Genomic DNA, 18,808 nt, shown 5'->3' with positions numbered 1-18,808 from the left:
GGATAGGATAGGATAAAGGATAGGATAGGGTAGAGGATAGGATCGGATAGAGGATAGGATACGATAGAGGATAGTATAGGATAGAGGATAGGATAGGATAGAGAATAGTTTAGGATAGAGGATAGGATAGGATAGAGGATACGATATTATAGAGGATAGGATAGGATAGAGGATAGGATCGGATAGTGGATTGGATAGGATAGAGGATAGGATCGGATAGAGGATAGGATAGGGGATTGGGTAGTATAGAGGATAGGATAGGATAAAGGATAGGATAGGGTAGAGTATAGGATACTATACAGGATAGGATAGGATAGAGGGTAGGAGAGGATTAAGGATAGGATAGGATAGTGGATAGGATAGGATAGAACAGACGATAGAGGATAGGATAGAGAATAGGATAGGTTAGATGATAGTATAGGATAGAGCATAGGAAAGAGGATACGATATTATAGTTGATAGGATAGGATACAGGATTGGATAGGGGATTGGATAGGATAGAAGATAGGAGACGATAGAGGATAGTATATAATAGAGGATAAGATAGGATAGAGAATAGTATAGAATAGATGATATTATAGGATAGAGGATATGATAGGATAGAGGATAGGATCAGATAGAGGATAGGATAGGGGATTGGATAGGGTAGAGGATAGGATAGGATAGAGGATAGGATAGGGGATTGGATAGGGTAGAGGATAGGATAGGATAGAGGATAGGATAGGGTAGAGGATAGGATTGGATAGGATAGAGGATATGATAGGATAGAAGATAGGATAGGATAGAGGATAGGATAGGATAGAGGATAGGATCGGATAGAGGATAGGATACGATAGAGGATAGTATAGGATAGAGGATAGGATACGATAGAGGATAGTATAGGATAGGGGATAGGATAGGATAGAGAATAGTATAGGATAGAGGATAGGATAGGATACAGGATACGATTTTATAGAGGATAGGATAGGATAGAGGATACGATTTTATAGAGGATAGGATAGGATTGGGGATAGGATAGGATAGAGGATAGGATAGGATAGAGGATAGGATCGGATAGACGATAGTAAAGGGGATTGGATCGGATAGAGGATAGGATAGGATAGAGGATAGGATAGGATAGGATAGATGATAGGATAGGATAGAGGATAGGATAGGATAGAGGATAGGATAGGATAGAGGATAGGATAGGATAGAGCATGGGATAGGATAGAGGATAGGATAGGATAGAGGATAGGATAGGATAGAGGATAGAATAGGATAAAGGATAGGATAGGATAGGATAGGATAGAGCATGGGATAGGATAGAGGATAGGATAGGATAGAGGATAGAATAGGATAAAGGATAGGATAGGATAGGATAGAGGATAGGATAGGATAGAGGATAGGATAGGATAGAGGATAGGATAGGATAGAGGATAGGATAGGATAGAGGATAGGATAGGATAGAGGATAGGATAGGATAGAGGATAGGATAGGATAGAGGATAGGATAGGATAGAGGATAGGATAGGATAGAGGATAGGATAGTATAGAGGATAGGATAGGATAGAGGATAGGATAGGATAGGATAGAGGATAGGATAGGGTTGAGGATAGGATAGGATTGAGGATAGGATAGGATAGGATAGAGGATAGGATAGGATAGAGGATAGGATAGGATAGAGGATAGGATAGGATAGAGGATAGGGTAGGATAGAGGGTAGGATAGTATAGCGGATAGGATAGGATATAGGATTGGATAGGATAGAGGATAGGATAGGATAGAGGATAGGATAGGATAGGATAGAGGATAGGATATGATAGAGGATAGGATAGGATAGAGGATAGGATAGTATAGAGGATAGGGTAGGATAGAGGATAGAGTACAGAGGATAGGATATGATACAGGATAGGATAGGATAGAGGATACGATATTATTGAGGATACGATAGGATAGAGGATAGGATAGGATAGAGGATAGGACAGGATAGAGGATAGGATAGGATAGAGGATAGGATAGGATAGAGGATAGGATAGGATAGAGGATAGTATAGGATAGAGAATAGGATAGGATATATGATATTATAGTATAGAGAATAGGATAGGATAGAGGATACGATAATATAGAGGATAGGATAGGATAGAGGATAGGATAGGGGATTGGATAGGATAGGATAGAGGATACGATATTATACAAGATACTATAGGATAGATGATAGGATAGGATAGAGGATAGGATAGGATAGAGGATAGGATAGGATAGAGGATAGGATAGGATAGAGGATAGGATAGGATAGAGGATAGGGTAGAGGATAGGATAGGATGGAGGATAGTATAGGATGGAGGATAGTATAGGATAGAGGATAGGATAGGATAGATGATAGGATGGCGGATTGGATAGGATAGAGTATAGGATAGGATAGAGGATAGGATAGGACAGAGGATAGGATATGATAGAGGATAGGATAGTATAGAGGATTGGATAGGATACAGGATAGGATAGGATAGAGGATAGGATAGGATAGAGGATAGGATAGAGGATAGGATAGAGGATTGGATCGGATAGAGGATTGTATAGGATAGAGGATATTATAGGATAGAGGATAGGTTAGGATAGAGGATACGATGGGATAGAGGATAGGATAGAGGATAGAGGATAGGATTGAGGATAGGATAGAGGATTGGATAGGATAGGGGGTATTAGAGGATAGAGGGTAGGATAGTATAGCGGATAGGATAGGATATAGGATTGGATAGGATAGAGGATAGGATACGATAGAGGATAGGATAGGATAGGATAGAGGATTGGATCGGATAGAGGATTGTATAGGATAGAGGATAGGATAGGATAGGGGATTGGATACGATAGAGGATAGGATAGGATAGAGGATAGGATAGGATAGAGGATAGGATAGGATAGAGGATAGGATAGGATAGAGGATAGGATAGGATAGAGGATAGGATAGAATAGAGGATAGGATAGGATAGAGGATAGGATAGGATAGAGGATAGGATAGGATAGAGGATAGGATAGGATTGAGGATAGGATAGGCTAGAGGATAGGATAGGATAGAGGATAGGATAGGATAGAGGATAGGATAGGATAGAGGATAGGATAGGATAGAGGATAGGATAGGATAGACGATAGGATAGGATAGAGGATAGGATAGGATAGAGGATAGGATAGGATAGGATATGATAGAGGATAGGATAGGATAGAGGATAGGATAGGGTAGAGGATAGGATAGGATGGAGGATAGTATAGGATGGAGGATAGTATAGGATAGAGGATAGGATAGGATAGAGGATAGGATAGGATAGAGGATAGGATAGAATAGAGGATAGGATAGGATAGAGGATAGGATAGGATAGAGGATAGGATAGAGGATAGGATAGAGGATTGGATCGGATAGAGGATTGTATAGGATAGAGGATATTATAGGATAGAGGATAGGATAGGATAGAGGATAGGATGGGATAGAGGATAGGATAGAGGATAGAGGATAGGATTGAGGATAGAGGATAGGATTGAGGATAGGACAGGGTTGAGCATAACATAGGATAGAGGACTGGAGACGATAGAGGATAGGATAGGATAGAGGATAGGATAGGACAGAGAATAGGATAGTATACAGGATAGGATAGGATAGAGGATAGGATAGGATAGAGGATAGGATGGGATAGAGGATAGGATAGAGGATAGAGGATAGGATAGAGGATAGGATAGAGGATTGGATAGGATAGCGGATAGGATAGGATATAGGATTGGAAAGGATAGATAATAGGATACGATAGAGGACAGGATAGCATAGAGGATAGGATAGAGGATAGGATACAGGATTGGATCGGATAGAGGATTGTATATTATAGAGGATATTATAGGATAGAGGATAGGATGGGATAGAGGATAGGATAGAGGATAGAGGATAAGATTGAGGATATAGGATTGGATAGGATAGAGGATAGGATACGATAGAGGACAGGATAGCATAGAGGATAGGATAGAGGATAGGATAGAGGATTGGATCGGATAGAGGATTGTATAGGATAGAGGATATTATAGGATAGAGGATAGGATAGGATAGAGGATACGATGGGATAGAGGATAGGATAGAGGATCGAGGATAGGATTGAGGATAGGATAGAGGATTGGATAGGATAGGGGGTATTAGAGGATAGAGGGTAGGATAGTATAGCGGATAGGATATGATATAGGATTGGATAGGATAGAGGATAGGATACGATAGAGAATATAATAGGATAGGATAGAGGATTGTATAGGATAGAGGATATTATAGGATAGAGGATAGGATATGATAGAGGATAGGATAGGTCAGAGGATAGGATAGTATAGAGGATAGGATAGGATAGAGGATAGGATAGGATAGAGGATAGGATGGGATAGAGGATAGGATAGAGGATAGAGGATAGGATAGAGGATAGGATAGAGGATTGGATAGGATAGCGGATAGGATAGGATATAGGATTGGATAGGATAGAGGACAGGATACGATACAGGACAGGATAGCATAGAGGATAGGATAGAGGATAGGATAGAGGATTGGATCGGATAGAGGATTGTATAGGATAGAGGATATTATAGGATAGAGGATAGGATAGGATTGAGGATAGGATGGGATAGAGGTTAGGATAGAGGATAGAGGATAGGATTGAGGATAGGATAGAGGATTGGATAGGATAGGGGGTATTAGAGGATAGAGGGTAAGATAGTATAGCGGATAGGATAGGATATATTATTGGATAGGATAGAGGATAGGATATGATAGAGGATAGGATAGGATAGGATAGAGGATTGGATCGGATAGAGGATTGTATAGGATAGAGGATATTATAGGATAGAGGATAGGATCGGATAGAGGATTGGATAGGATAGAGGATAGGATCGGATAGAGGATAGGATAGGGGATTGGGTAGTATAGAGGATAGGATAGGATAAAGGATAGGATAGGGTAGAGGATAGGATCGGATAGAGGATAGGATACGATAGAGGATAGTATAGGATAGAGGATAGGATAGGATAGAGAATAGTTTAGGATAGAGGATAGGATAGGATAGAGGATACGATATTATAGAGGATAGGATAGGATAGAGGATAGGATCGGATAGTGGATTGGATAGGATAGAGGATAGGATCGGATAGAGGATAGGATAGGGGATTGGGTAGTATAGAGGATAGGATAGGATAAAGGATAGGATAGGGTAGAGTATAGGATACTATACAGGATAGGATAGGATAGAGGGTAGGAGAGGATTAAGGATAGGATAGGATAGTGGATAGGATAGGATAGAACAGACGATAGAGGATAGGATAGAGAATAGGATAGGTTAGATGATAGTATAGGATAGAGGATAGGAAAGAGGATACGATATTATAGTTGATAGGATAGGATACAGGATTGGATAGGGGATTGGATAGGATAGAAGATAGGAGACGATAGAGGATAGTATATAATAGAGGATAAGATAGGATAGAGAATAGTATAGAATAGATGATATTATAGGATAGAGGATAGGATAGGATAGAGGATAGGATCAGATAGAGGATAGGATAGGGGATTGGATAGGGTAGAGGATAGGATAGGATAGAGGATAGGATAGGGGATTGGATAGGGTAGAGGATAGGATAGGATAGAGGATAGGATAGGGTAGAGGATAGGATTGGATAGGATAGAGGATATGATAGGATAGAAGATAGGATAGGATAGAGGATAGGATAGGATAGAGGATAGGATCGGATAGAGGATAGGATACGATAGAGGATAGTATAGGATAGGGGATAGGATAGGATAGAGGATAGGATAGGGGATTGGATAGGGTAGAGGATAGGATAGGATAGAGGATAGGATAGGGTAGAGGATAGGATTGGATAGGATAGAGGATATGATAGGATAGAATATAGGATAGGATAGAGGATAGGATAGGATAGAGGATAGGATCGGATAGAGGATAGGATACGATAGAGGATAGTATAGGATAGGGGATAGGATAGGATAGAGAATAGTATAGGATAGAGGATAGGATAGGATAGAGGATACGATTTTATAGAGGATAGGATAGGATAGAGGATACGATTTTATAGAGGATAGGATAGGATTGGGGATAGGATAGGATAGAGGATAGGATAGGATAGAGGATAGGATAGGATAGAGGATAGGATAGGATAGAGGATAGAATAGGATAAAGGATAGGATAGGATAGGATAGGATAGAGCATGGGATAGGATAGAGGATAGGATAGGATAGAGGATAGGATAGGATAGAGGATAGAATAGGATAAAGGATAGGATAGGATAGGATAGAGGATAGGATAGGATAGAGGATAGGATAGGATAGAGGATAGGATAGGATAGAGGATAGGATAGGATAGAGGATAGGATAGGATAGAGGATAGGATAGGATAAAGGATAGGATAGGATAGAGGATAGGATAGGATAGAGGATAGGATAGGATAGAGGATAGGATAGGATAGAGGATAGGATAGGATAGAGGATAGGATAGGATAGAGGATAGGATAGGATAGAGGATAGGATAGGATAGGATAGAGGATAGGATAGGGTTGAGGATAGGATAGGATTGAGGATAGGATAGGATAGGATAGAGGATAGGATAGGATAGAGGATAGGATAGGATAGAGGATAGGATAGGATAGAGGATAGGGTAGGATAGAGGGTAGGATAGTATAGCGGATAGGATAGGATATAGGATTGGATAGGATAGAGGATAGGATAGGATAGAGGATAGGATAGGATAGGATAGAGGATAGGATATGATAGAGGATAGGATAGGATAGAGGATAGGATAGGATAGAGGATAGAATAGGATAAAGGATAGGATAGGATAGGATAGAGGATAGGATAGGATAGAGGATAGGATAGGATAGAGGATAGGATAGGATAGAGGATAGGATAGGATAGAGGATAGGATAGGATAGAGGATAGGATAGGATAAAGGATAGGATAGGATAGAGGATAGGATAGGATAGAGGATAGGATAGGATAGAGGATAGGGTAGGATAGAGGGTAGGATAGTATAGCGGATAGGATAGGATATAGGATTGGATAGGATAGAGGATAGGATAGGATAGAGGATAGGATAGGATAGGATAGAGGATAGGATATGATAGAGGATAGGATAGGATAGAGGATAGGATAGTATAGAGGATAGGGTAGGATAGAGGATAGAGTATAGAGGATAGGATATGATACAGGATAGGATAGGATAGAGGATACGATATTATTGAGGATACGATAGGATAGAGGATAGGATAGGATAGAGGATAGGACAGGATAGAGGATAGGATAGGATAGAGGATAGGATAGGATAGAGGATAGGATAGGATAGAGGATAGTATAGGATAGAGAATAGGATAGGATATATGATATTATAGTATAGAGAATAGGATAGGATAGAGGATACGATAATATAGAGGATAGGATAGGATAGAGGATAGGATAGGGGATTGGATAGGATAGGATAGAGGATACGATATTATACAAGATACTATAGGATAGATGATAGGATAGGATAGAGGATAGGATAGGATAGAGGATAGGATAGGATAGAGGATAGGATAGGATAGAGGATAGGATAGGATAGAGGATAGGATAGGATAGAGGATAGGGTAGAGGATAGGATAGGATGGAGGATAGTATAGGATGGAGGATAGTATAGGATAGAGGATAGGATAGGATAGAGGATAGGATGGCGGATTTCATAGGATAGAGTATAGGATAGGATAGAGGATAGGATAGGACGGAGGATAGGATATGATAGAGGATAGGATAGTATAGAGGATTGGATAGGATACAGGATAGGATAGGATAGAGGATAGGATAGGATAGAGGATAGGATAGAGGATAGGATAGAGGATTGGATCGGATAGAGGATTGTATAGGATAGAGGATATTATAGGATAGAGGATAGGTTAGGATAGAGGATACGATGGGATAGAGGATAGGATAGAGGATAGAGGATAGGATTGAGGATAGGATAGAGGATTGGATAGGATAGGGGGTATTAGAGGATAGAGGGTAGGATAGTATAGCGGATAGGATAGGATATAGGATTGGATAGGATAGAGGATAGGATACGATAGAGGATAGGATAGGATAGGATAGAGGATTGGATCGGATAGAGGATTGTATAGGATAGAGGATAGGATAGGATAGGGGATTGGATACGATAGAGGATAGGATAGGATAGAGGATAGGATAGGATAGAGGATAGGATAGGATAGAGGATAGGATAGGATAGAGGATAGGATAGGATAGAGGATAGGATAGAATAGAGGATAGGATAGGATAGAGGATAGGATAGGATAGAGGATAGGATAGGATAGAGGATAGGATAGGATTGAGGATAGGATAGGCTAGAGGATAGGATAGGATAGAGGATAGGATAGGATAGAGGATAGGATAGGATAGAGGATAGGATAGGATAGGATATGATAGAGGATAGGATAGGATAGAGGATAGGATAGGGTAGAGGATAGGATAGGATGGAGGATAGTATAGGATGGAGGATAGTATAGGATAGAGGATAGGATAGGATAGAGGATAGGATAGGATAGAGGATAGGATAGAATAGAGGATAGGATAGGATAGAGGATAGGATAGGATAGAGGATAGGATAGGATAGAGGATAGGATATAATAGAGGATAGGATTGGATTGAGGATAGGATAGAATAGAGGATAGGATAGGATAGAGGATAGGATAGGATAGAGGATAGGATAGGATAGAGGATAGGATAGGATAGAGGATAGGATAGGATAGAGGATAGGATAGGATAGAGGATAGGATAGGATACAGGATTGGATAGGATAGAGGATAGGATAGGATAGAGGATAGGATAGGATAGACGATAGGATAGGATAGAGGATAGGATAGGATAGAGTATATGATAGGATAGAGGATAGGATAGGATAGAGGATAGGATAGAGGATAGGATAGAGGATTGGATCGGATAGAGGATTGTATAGGATAGAGGATATTATAGGATAGAGGATAGGATAGGATAGAGGATAGGATGGGATAGAGGATAGGATAGAGGATAGAGGATAGGATTGAGGATAGAGGATAGGATTGAGGATAGGACAGGGTTGAGCATAACATAGGATAGAGGACTGGAGACGATAGAGGATAGGATAGGATAGAGGATAGGATAGGACAGAGAATAGGATAGTATACAGGATAGGATAGGATAGAGGATAGGATAGGATAGAGGATAGGATGGGATAGAGGATAGGATAGAGGATAGAGGATAGGATAGAGGATAGGATAGAGGATTGGATAGGATAGCGGATAGGATAGGATATAGGATTGGATAGGATAGAGGATAGGATACGATAGAGGACAGGATAGCATAGAGGATAGGATAGAGGATAGGATAGAGGATTGGATCGGATAGAGGATTGTATATTATAGAGGATATTATAGGATAGAGGATAGGATGGGATAGAGGATAGGATAGAGGATAGAGGATAGGATTGAGGATATAGGATTGGATAGGATAGAGGATAGGATACGATAGAGGACAGGATAGCATAGAGGATAGGATAGAGGATAGGATAGAGGATTGGATCGGATAGAGGATTGTATAGGATAGAGGATATTATAGGATAGAGGATAGGATAGGATAGAGGATACGATGGTATAGAGGATAGGATAGAGGATCGAGGATAGGATTGAGGATAGGATAGAGGATTGGATAGGATAGGGGGTATTAGAGGATAGAGGGTAGGATAGTATAGCGGATAGGATATGATATAGGATTGGATAGGATAGAGGATAGGATACGATAGAGAATATAATAGGATAGGATAGAGGATTGTATAGGATAGAGGATATTATAGGATAGAGGATAGGATATGATAGAGGATAGGATAGGTCAGAGGATAGGATAGTATAGAGGATAGGATAGGATAGAGGATAGGATAGGATAGAGGATAGGATGGGATAGAGGATAGGATAGAGGATAGAGGATAGGATAGAGGATAGGATAGAGGATTGGATAGGATAGCGGATAGGATAGGATAGAGGATTGGATAGGATAGAGGACAGGATACGATACAGGACAGGATAGCATAGAGGATAGGATAGAGGATAGGATAGAGGATTGGATCGGATAGAGGATTGTATAGGATAGAGGATATTATAGGATAGAGGATAGGATAGGATTGAGGATAGGATGGGATAGAGGTTAGGATAGAGGATAGAGGATAGGATTGAGGATAGGATAGAGGATTGGATAGGATAGGGGGTATTAGAGGATAGAGGGTAAGATAGTATAGCGGATAGGATAGGATATATTATTGGATAGGATAGAGGGTAGGATATGATAGAGGATAGGATAGGATAGGATAGAGGATTGGATCGGATAGAGGATTGTATAGGATAGAGGATATTATAGGATAGAGGATAGGATATGATAGAGGATAGGATAGGATGGAGTATAGGATAGGATTGAGGATAGGATAGGATAGAGGATACGATGGGATAGAGGATAGGATAGAGGATCGAGGATAGGATTGAGGATAGGATAGAGGATTGGATAGGATAGGGGGTATTAGAGGATAGAGGGTAGGATAGTATAGCGGATAGGATATGATATAGGATTGGATAGGATAGAGGATAGGATACGATAGAGGATAGGATAGGATAGGATAGAGGATTGGATCGGATAGAGGATTGTATAGGATAGAGGATATTATAGGATAGAGGATAGGATATGATAGAGGATAGGATAGGATGGAGTATAGGATAGGATTGAGGATAGGATAGGGTTGAGCATAACATAGGATAGGATAGAGAATAGGGTAGGGGATTGGATAGGATAGAGGATAGGAGACGATAGAGGATAGGATAGGATAGAGGAAAGGATAGGATGGAGGATAGGATAGGATAGAGGATAGGATAGGATAGAGGATAGGATAGAGGATAGAGGATAGGGTAGAGGATAGGATAGGATTGGATAGAGAATAGGATAGGGGATTGGATAGGATAGAGGATAGGAGACGATAGAGGATAGGATAGGTGATTGGATAGGATAGAGGACAGGAGACGATAGAGGATAGGATATGATAGAGGAGGGGATAGGATAGAGGATAGGATAGAGGATTGGATCGGATAGAGGATTGTATAGGAAAGAGGATATTATAGGATAGAGGATAGGATATGATAGAGGATAGGATAGGATAGGATAAAGGATAGGATAGGATAGAGTGTAGAATAGGATAGAGGATTGGATAGGATAGAGGATAGGACACGATAGAGGATAGGATAGGAGAGGATAGAGGATAGGGTGGGATAGAGGATAGGATAGAGGATAGAGGATAGGATTGAGGATAGGATAGAGGATTGGATAGAATGGGGGGTATTATAGGATAGAGTGTAGAATAGGATAGAGGATTGGATAGGATAGAGGATAGGATAGGATAGGATAGAGAATAGGGTAGGGGATTGGATAGGATAGAGGATAGGATACGATAGAGGATAGGATAGGATAGGATAAAGGATAGGATAGGATAGAGGATAGGATAGGGGGTAGGATAGGATAGGGGGTAGGATAGGATAGAGGATAGGATAAGATAGTGAATAGGATAGGATTGATGATATTATTGGATAGAGGGTACAATATGATAGAGGATACGATATTATAGAGGATAGGATAGGATAGAGGATAGAATAGGATAGGATAGAGGATAGGATAGGATAGAGGATAGGATAGGATTGAGGATAGGATAGGATAGAGGATAGGATAGGATAGAGGATAGGATAGGATAGACGATAGGATAGGCTAGAGGATAGGATAGGATAGAGGATAGGATAGGATAGAGGATAGGATAAGATAGAGGAAACGATATTATAGAGGATAGGATAGGATAGTCGATCGGATAGGAGAGAGGATTGGATAGGCTAGAGGATATGATATGATATAGGATAGGATATGATAGAGGATAGGATAGGATAGAGGACAGGATAGAGAATAGGATAGGCTAGAGGATAGTATAGAGGATGGGAGACGATAGAGGATAGGATAGGGGATTGGATATGATAGAGGATAGGATAGGATAGAGGATAGGATAAGATAGTGAATACGATAGGATTGATGATATTATTGGATAGAGGGTACAATATGATAGAGGATACGATATTATAGAGGATAGGATAGGATAGAGGATAGGATAGGATAGAGGATAGAATAGGATAGGATAGAGGATAGGATAGGATAGAGGATAGGATAGTATTGAGGATAGGATAGGATACGGGATAGGATAGAGGATTGGATAGGATGGAGGATAGGAGACGATAGAGGATAGGATAGGATAGAGGATAGGATAGGACAGAGAATAGGATAGGATAGATAATATTATAGGGAAAAGGATAGGATATGATAGAGGAAACGATATTATAGGGGATAGGATAGGATAGTCGATCGGATAGGAGAGAGGATTGGATAGGCTAGAGGATATGATATGATATAGGATAGGATATGATAGAGGATAGGATAGGATAGAGGACAGGATAGAGAATAGGATAGGCTAGAGGATAGTATAGAGGATGGGAGACGATAGAGGATAGGATAGGGGATTGGATATGATAGAGGATAGGATAGGATAGAGGATAGGATAAGATAGTGAATAGGATAGGATTGATGATATTATTGGATAGAGGGTACAATATGATAGAGGATACGATATTATAGAGGATAGGATAGGATAGAGGATAGGATAGGATAGAGGATAGAATAGGATAGGATAGAGGATACGATAGGATAGAGGATAGGATAGGATTGAGGATAGGATAGGATAGAGGATAGGATAGGATAGAGGATAGGATAGGATAGACGATAGGATAGGATAGAGGATAGGATAGGATAGAGGATAGGATAGGATAGAGGATAGGATAAGATAGAGGAAACGATATTATAGAGGATAGGATAGGATAGTCGATCGGATAGGAGAGAGGATTGGATAGGATAGAGGATATGATATGATATAGGATAGGATATGATACAGGATAGGATAGGATAGAGGATAGGATAGGATAGAGGATAGGATGGGATAGAGGATAGGATAGGATAGAGGATAGGATAGGATAGGATAGGATAGATGATAGGATAGGATAGAGGATAGGATAGGATAGAGGATAGAATAGGATAGAGGATAGGATAGAATAGAGGATAGGATAGGATAGAGGATAGGATAGGATAGAGGATAGGATAGGATAGAGGATAGAGGATAGGATAGGATAGACGAAAGGATGGGATAGTGAATATAATAGATTAGATGATATTATTGGATAGAGGATACAATATCATAGAGGATAGGATAGGGGATTGGATCGGATAGAGGATTGGAGACGATAGACGATAGGGTAATATAGATGATATTATAGGAAAGAGGATAGGATATGATAGAGGATACGATTTTATACAGGATAGGATAGCATAGAGGATCGGATAGGATAGGATAGAGGGTAGGATAGGGGATTAGATAGGATAGAGGATAGGAGACGATAGAGGATAGGATAGGGAATTGGATAGTATAGAGGATAGGATAGGATAGAGGATAGGATAGGATAGAGGATAGGATAGGATAGAGGATAGGATAAGATAGAGGATAGGATAGGATAGAGGATAGGATAGGATAGAGGATAGGATAGGATAGAGGATAGGATAGGATAGAGGATAGGATAGAATAGAGGATAGGATAGGATAGAGGATAGGATAGGATAGAGGATAGGATAGGATAGAGGATAGAGGATAGGATAGGATAGACGAAAGGATGGGATAGTGAATATAATAGATTAGATGATATTATTGGATAGAGGATACAATATCATAGAGGATAGGATAGGGGATTGGATCGGATAGAGGATAGGAGACGGTAGACGATAGGGTAGTATAGATGATATTATAGGAAAGAGGATAGGATATGATAGAGGATACGATATTATAGAGGATAGGATAGCATAGAGGATCGGATAGGATAGGATAGAGGATAGGATAGGGGATTGGATAGGATAGAGGATAGGAGACGATAGAGGATAGGAGACGATAGAGGATAGGAGACGATAGAGGATAGGATAGGGAATTGGATAGTATAGAGGATAGGATAGGATAGAGGATAGGATAGGATAGAGGATAGGATAGGATAGAGGATAGGATAGGATAGAGGATAGGATAGGATAGAGGATAGGATAGGATAGAGGATAGGATAGGATAGAGGATAGGATAGGATAGAGGATAGGATAGGATAGGAAAGAGGATAGGATAGGATAGAGGATAGGATAGGATAGAGGATAGGATAGGATAGAGGATAGGATAGGATAGAGGATAGGATAGGATAGGATAGATGATATTGTAGGATAGAGGAAGGATAGGAGAGAGGATACGATATTGTAGAGAATAGGATAGCATAGCGGAAAGGGTAGGATAGAGGATAGGATAGAGGATAGGATAGGATAGAGGATAGGATAGGATAGAGGATAGGATAGGATAGAGGATAGGATAGGATAGAGGATAGGACAGGATAGAGGATAGGATAGGGGATTGGATAGGATAGAGGATAGGATAGGATAGAGGATAGGATAGGATAAAGGATAGGATGGGATAGAGGATAGGATAGGGTAGAGTATAGGATACAGAATAGGATAGGATAGAGGATAGGATAGGATAGAGGATATTATAGGATAGAGGATAGGATAGGATACAGAATAGGATAGGATAGAGGATAGGATCGGATAGAGGATAGGCTAGGGGATTGGATAGGATAGAGGACATGATACGATAGGACATGAGGATAGGATAGGGTAGAGAATAGGATAGGATAGAGGATAGGATAGGGGATTGGGTAGTATAGAGCAGAGGATAGGATAGAGGATAGGATAGGGTAGAGGATAGGATAGAGAATAGTATAGGATAGAGGATAGGACAGGATAGAGGATAGGACAGGATAGAGGATAGGATAGGGGATTGGATAGGATAGAGGATAGGATAGGATAGAGGATAGGATAGGATAAAGGATAGGATGGGATAGAGGATAGGATAGGGTAGAGTATAGGATACAGAATAGGATAGGATAGAGGATAGGATAGGATAGAGGATATTATAGGATAGAGGATAGGATAGGATACAGGATAGGATAGGATAGAGGATAGGAGAGGATTCATGATAGGATAGGATTGATGATCGGATAGGATAGTGGATAGGATAGGATAGATGATATTATAGGATAGAGGATAGGATAGGATAGAGGATAGGCTCGGATAGATAATAGGATAGGGGATTGGATAGAATAGAGGATAGGATAGGATAGAGGATAGGATAGGATAGAGGATAGGATAGGGTAGAGGATAGGATAGGATAGAGGATCGGATAGGATAGAGGACAGGATAGGGTAGAGGATAGGATCGGATAGAGGATAGGTTAGGGGATTGGATAGGATAGAGGATAGGATAGGATAGAGGATAGGATAGGATAGAGGATAGGATAGTATAGAGGATAGGATCGGATAGAGGATAGGATACGATAGAGGATAGGATAGAGGATTGGATAGGATAGAGGATAGGATAGGATAGAGGATAGGATAGGGTAGCGGATAGGATAGAGAATAGGATAGGATAGAGGATAGGTTCGGATAGAGGATAGGATACGATAGAGGATAGGATAGGGTAGAGTGTAGGATACATAATAGGATAGGATAGAGGATAGGATAGGATAGAGGATAGGTTCGGATAGAGGATAGGATAGAATAGAGGATAGGATATGGTAGAGTATAGGATACATAATAGGATAGGATTGAGGATAGGATAGGATAGAGGATAGGATAGGATAGAGGATAGGATCGGATAGAGGACAGGATACGATACAGGATAGTATAGGATAGAGGATAGGATAGGATAGAGAATAGTATAGGATAGATGATATTATAGGATAGAGGATAGGATAGGGTAGAGGATAGGATAGAGAATAGGATAGGATAGAGGATAGGATCGGTTAGAGGATAGGATAGGGTAGAGGATAGGATAGGATAGAGAATAGTATAGGATAAATGATATTATAGGATACAGGATAGGATAGGGTAGAGGATAGGATGGAGAATAGGATAGGATGGAGGATAGGATAGGATAGAGGATAGGATCGGATAGAGGATAGGATAGGGTAGAGTATAGGATACAGAATATTATAGGATAGAGGATAGGATAGGATAGAGGATAGGATCGGATAGAGGATAGGATACGATAGAGGATAGTATAGGATAGAGGATAGGATAGGATAGAGGATAGTATAGGATAAATGATATTATAGGATAGAGGATAGGATAGGGTAGAGGATAGGATAGAGGATAGGATCGGATAGAGGATAGGATACGATAGAGGATAGTATAGGATAGAGGATAGGATAGGATAGAGGATAGTATAGGATAAATGATATTATAGGATAGAGGATAGGATAGGGTAGAGGATAGGATAGAGAATAGGATAGGATGGAGGATAGGATAGGATAGAGGATAGGATCGGATAGAGGATAGGATACGATAGAGGATAGTATAGGATAGAGGATAGGATAGGATAGAGAATAGTATAGGATAGCTGATATTATAGGATAGAGGATAGGATAGGATAGAGGATAGGTTCGGATAGAGAATAGGATAGCATAGAGGATAGGATAGGATAGAGGATAGGATAGGGTAGAGTATAGGATACAGAATAGGATAGGTTAGAGGATAGGATAGGATAGAGGATAGGATCGGATAGAGGATAGGATACGATAGAGGATAGTATAGGATAGAGGATAGGATAGGATAGAGAATAGTATAGAGTAAATGATATTATAGGATAGAGGATAGGATCGTATAGAGGATAGGATAGGGGATTGGGTAGTATAGAGCAGAGGATAGGATAGAGGATAGGATAGGGTAGAGGATAGGATAGAGAATAGTATAGGATAGAGGATAGGATAGGATAGAAGATAGGTTCGGATAGATGATAGGATAGGGAATTGGATAGAATAGAGGGTAGGATAGGATAGAGGATAGGATACGATAGAGGATAGTATAGGATAGAGGATAGGATAGGATAGAGGATAGGATCGGATAGAGGATAGGATAGGGGATTGGGTAGTATAGAGGAGAGGATAGGATAGAGGATAGGATAGAGAATAGTATAGGATAGAGGATAGGACAGGATAGAGGATAGGATAGGGGATTGGATAGGATAGAGGATAGGATAGGATAGAGGATAGGATAGGATAGAGAATAGGATAGCATAGAGGATAGGATAGGATAGAGGATAGGATAGGGTAGAGTATAGGATACAGAATAGGATAGGTTAGAGGATAGGATAGGATAGAGGATAGGATCGGATAGAGGATAGGATACGATAGAGGATAGTATAGGATAGAGGATAGGATAGGATAGAGAATAGTATAGAGTAAATGATATTATAGGATAGAGGATAGGATCGTATAGAGGATAGGATAGGGGATTGGGTAGTATAGAGGAGAGGATAGGATAGAGGATAGGATATAGTAGAGGATAGGATATAGAATAGTATACGATAGAGGATAGGACAGGATAGAGGTTAGGATAGGGGATTGGATAGGATAGAGGATAGGATATGATAGAGGATAGGATAGGGTAGAGGATAGTATAGGATAGAGGATAGGATAGGATAGAGGATAGTATAGGATAGCTGATATTATAGGATAGAGGATAGGATAGGATAGAGGATAGGTTCGGATAGATGATAGGATAGGGGATTGGATAGAATAGAGGGTAGGATAGGATAGAGGATAGGATACGATAGAGGATAGTATAGGATAGACGATAGGATAGGATAGAGAATAGTATAGGATAGATGATATTATAGGATAGAGGATATTATAGGATAGAGGATAGGATAGGATAGAGGATAGGATCGGATAGAGGATAGGATAGGGGATTGGGTAGTATAGAGGAGAGGATAGGGTAGAGGATAGGATACGATAGAGGATAGTATAGGATAGAGGATAGGATAGGATAGAGGATATTATAGGATAGAGGATAGGATAGGATACAGGATGGGATAGGATAGAGGATAGGAGAGGATTCATGATAGGATAGGATTGAGGATCGGATAGGATAGTGGATAGGATAGAATAGATGATATTATAGGATAGAGGATAGGATAGGATAAAGGATAGGCTCGGATAGATGATAGGATAGGGGATTGGATAGAATAGAGGATAGGATAGGATAGAGGATAGGATACGATAGAGGATAGTATAGGATAGAGGATAGGATAGGATAGAGAATAGTATAGGATAGATGATATTATAGGATAGAGGATAGGATAGGATAGAGGATAGGATCGGATAGAGGATAGGATAGGGGATTGGGTAGTATAGAGGAGAGGATAGGATAGAGGATAGGATCGGATAGAGGATAAGATAGCATAGAGGATAGGATAGTATAGAGGATAGGATCGTTTAGAGGATAGGATACGATAGAGGATAGGATAGAGGATAGGATCGAGGATTGGATAGGATAGAGGATAGGATAGGGTAGAGGATAGGATAGTATAGAGGATAGGATCGGATAGAGGATAGGATACGATAGAGGATAGGATAGAGGATAGGATAGGATAGAGGATAGGATCGGATAGAGGATAAGATAGCATAGAGGATAGGATCGTATAGAGGATAGGATAGGGGATTGGGTAGTATAGAGGAGAGGATAGGATAGAGGATAGGATATAGTAGAGGATAGGATAGAGAATAGTATACGATAGAGGATAGGATCGGATTGAGGATAAGATAGCATAGAGGAT

Source organism: Halictus rubicundus, unplaced genomic scaffold (assembly GCF_050948215.1).
Source record: "Halictus rubicundus isolate RS-2024b unplaced genomic scaffold, iyHalRubi1_principal scaffold0173, whole genome shotgun sequence".
Lineage (NCBI taxonomy): Eukaryota > Metazoa > Arthropoda > Insecta > Hymenoptera > Halictidae > Halictus > Halictus rubicundus.
This window is presented reverse-complemented; position numbering follows the sequence as displayed.